The following is a 3,606-nucleotide window of genomic DNA, read 5'->3' as shown; positions in this document are numbered from 1 at the left end:
CTTGCACATATTCTCAATTTCATTTTTTAAATGAAATGACATTTAATGAGTCCCTTGAGCGTGTCTACACTCGCGAACTTCACTGCTTCACCTCCCATTTGCGCCTCACTTTTTTTTTTTTTTTGAGACGGAGTCTCGCTGTGTCGCCCAGGCTGGAGTGCAGTGCCTTGATCTTGGCTCATTGTAACCTCCGCCTCCGGGTTCAAGCGATTCTCCTGCCTCAACCTCCCGAGTAGCTGGGATTACAGGGACGCGCCACCACGCCCGGCTAATTTTTTTTGTATTTTTAGTAGAGGCAGGGTTTCACCATGACGAAACCCTGTCTCTATTAAACATACAAAAAAATTAGCCGGGCGTGGTGGCGGGCGCCTGTAATCCCAGCTACTCGGGAGGCTGAGGCAGGAGAATCACTTGAACTCGGCAGGCACAGGTTCAGTGAGCCGAGATTGCGCCACTGCACTCCAGGCTGGGCAATGAGCGAAACTCCGTCTCAAAAAAAAAATTATTCTCTTAGTTTTAAACACAGTATATACAAAGCACTCTCACATTGCTGATGTGAATGTCTTTAAATGAAAAGCAACTGGTAATTTATATCAAAATTATAAATGCACAAGCTCATTGCCCCAGAAATTTCAATTTTAGAAATTTAACCTACAGATAAATCCACACAGCTGTGAAATGACATGTGTTCATGGCTGTACATTGAGCATTGTTTATAATAGCAAAAGATTGGAAGCACATGGTGCTGTCATGTGCTTCTGGTGAGGCCTCAGGAAGCTTACAATCATGGCTGAAGGTGACAGGGATCCAGCATGTCACATGGCGAGAATAGGAACAAGAAAATTAGGTGAGGAGGTCTCAGTTTATCACCAAGGGGATGGTGCTAAACCATTCACAAGGGATCTGTCCCCATGATCCAATCACCTCTCAACAGGGCCCACCTCCAACATTGGGAATCATATTTCAACATGAGATTTGGAGGGGTCAAACACCCAAACTATATCACAGTCTTAATATCCATCAATAGAGGGTTGGTTAAATAAATTATGGGGCTGTGTGTGGTGGCTCACCCTGTTATTCCAACACTTTGGAAGGCCAAGGCAGGTCGGTCCCTGGAAACCAGGAGTTTGAAACCAGCCTGGGAAACATAGCAAGCCCCTATCTCTACTTAAAAAAAAAGAAAAAGTACATCAATAATCTGAATACTATGCAGCTATAACAAAACACAGGAAACTGTTTATGCATTGATATGAAACAATCTTCAAAATCTATTGGTGTATGAAACAAGTCAAAATGCAGAATAGTGTGTAAAGAAAGCTAAAATTTGGCCGGGTCTGGTGGCTCATGCTCATGAACCTAGCACTTTGGGAGGCTGAGGCAGGAGGATTGCTTGAGGCCAAGAGTTCAAGACCAACCTAGCCAACATAGCAAGACCCTACCTCTATTAAAAGAAATAATAAAGAAAACAAAAATTTGTGTTAACAAGGGGAATAACAGTATGCTTGTGTATATTTGATTGTATTTACGTCAAACATCTTTGGAAGGATAGGGGAGAAGAACTGAGAGGCTGGGAATAAGAGTAAGAGAGACAAGTTTTACAGTTTGACCTGTTATACTTTTTTGGACACAGGATGTTGTTGCTGCCCAGATTGGAGTGCAGTGGCAGTATCTTGGCTCACTGCAGCTTCTGCCTCCCGGGCTCAGGTGATCCTTCCACCTCACCCTCCTGAGTAGCTGGGACCACAGGTACATGCCACAACGTTGGCTAATTTTTGTATTTCTTGTAGAGATGGGGTTTTGCCATGTTGCCAAGGTTGGTCTTGAACTCCTGAGCTCAGGCGATTTGCCCACCTTGGCCTTCCAAAGTGCTGGGATTACAGGTGTGAACCACCATGCCTGGCCCCTTTTATACTTTTTGAATCTTGATTTTTGTTTTACGTATAACTTACTCAAAATAAATAATGAAAATGAAAACAAAGCACAATAACAAAAATTAAAAACATGCCTTAGCAAAAATAAAAATAAAACTAATATATACACAAAATCAAAACATACAAACTAGCCAGGCCTGGTGGCTCATGACTGTAATTCCAGCACTTTAGGAGGCTGAGGTGGGTGGGTCACCTGAGGTCAGGAGTTCAAGACCAGCCTGGCCAACATGGTGAAACCCTGTCTCTGCTAAAAATACAAAAATTAGCCAGGCGTGGTGGTGGGCGCCTGTAATCCCAGCTACTCAGGAGGCTGAGGCGCAAGAATCGCTTGAACCCAGGAGGTGGAGGTTGTAGTGAGCCGAGATCATACCACTGCACTCCAACCTGGGCAACAGAGTGAGATTCTGTCTTAAAAAAAAAAAAAAAGAAGCAAAAACAAAACATACAAACTATAATTGGGTATAAGATTAAAAGAAAAACCCTCCCTCCTCCATATTCCATGCATTTATTGTATTCTATTTTATTGAGACAGGGTCTCACTCTGTTGCCCACGTTGGAGTACAGTGGCGCAGTCAGTTCACTACAACCTCAGACTCCTGGGCTCAGGGGATCTTCCTGTCTCAGCCTTCCGAGTAGCTGGGACTACAGGAGTGGGCCACCACACTTGGCTCATTGTTAATATTTTTGTAGAGACAGAGGTCTCCCTATGTTGCCCAGGCTGGTTTCAAACACCTGGCCTCAAGTGATCCTCCCACCTCAGCTTCCCAAAGTGCTGGGATTACAGGTGTGAGCCCCCATGCCTGGCATCCACCCATTTAAAAAGATTTTTCTTGTTTTTCTTCTTTTTTTTAGAGATAGGGAGCTATGTTGCCCAGGTTGGTTTTGAATTCTTGGGCTCAATCAATCCTCCCATTTTGGCCTCCCAAAGTGCTGGGATTACAGGCATGAGCCACTGTGCCTTGCTGCTTTTTGTCTTTTTGTTTTTACAGAAAAGATCTCACTATGCTGTCCAGGCTGGAGTGCAGTGGCTATTCACAGGCATAATCGTAGCTCACTGCAGCCTTGAACTCCTGGACTCAAGCAGCCTTTCTGCCTCAGCTCCTCAAGTAGATGGGATTACAGTCTCGTACCACCACACCCAGCTTAAAATGATATTTATTGTAGTTTATCTGGCATTTCTGGGTGTTTTTTTTTTTGGTACACTTATTCATGCCACAAAGTAAGTGGTACTTATATAAGTGTACAGTGATTTTCCAGGTTCCTTTCTAACATAGCTTGCTTAAATTCACAGGTCGACTAATGTTTCATTTCATGTGCATGCTAAGTGAAGCTGGTTAGTGGTGATGATAAGCAGGTGGAGAAGCTTTCAATATTTTACTTATTTTATCAGTACTCCTGATTTTATAAATGAAGAGGCTCATCAACCCCATTCCTACTCAAATCTCCGGATAAACTTGGGTGTAATAGGGCTTCATAGGGATCCAAACATTTTTAATAATGTTTTGAAGCATCTTGGTGTGGGACAAACAGCTCAGGCTACCCCAGAGCCCCACATCCAATGACTTAGAAAAGTCTGTGTTTTATAGTGGGAAATGTTTGGATTATTTAGTCCTCCACATTGGAAAGGGAAGTGTTTTTTCTCAGTCTTTTTGGTATTAACAAATACCTTTTATAT

The 3,606-nt window shown here is 43.1% G+C and overlaps 1 pseudogene; it reads right to left on the bottom strand.

Annotated features, from left to right (window-relative positions):
- Positions 1–3,176: 3,176 nt before the first annotated feature.
- Positions 3,177–3,500, bottom strand: LOC129036382 (ATP synthase subunit ATP5MJ, mitochondrial-like; annotated as a pseudogene).
- Between the last annotated feature and the right edge of the window lie 106 nt (positions 3,501–3,606).

This window comes from Pongo pygmaeus, chromosome 1 (assembly GCF_028885625.2).
Source record: "Pongo pygmaeus isolate AG05252 chromosome 1, NHGRI_mPonPyg2-v2.0_pri, whole genome shotgun sequence".
NCBI lineage: Eukaryota > Metazoa > Chordata > Mammalia > Primates > Hominidae > Pongo > Pongo pygmaeus.
This window is presented reverse-complemented; position numbering and strand designations above follow the sequence as displayed.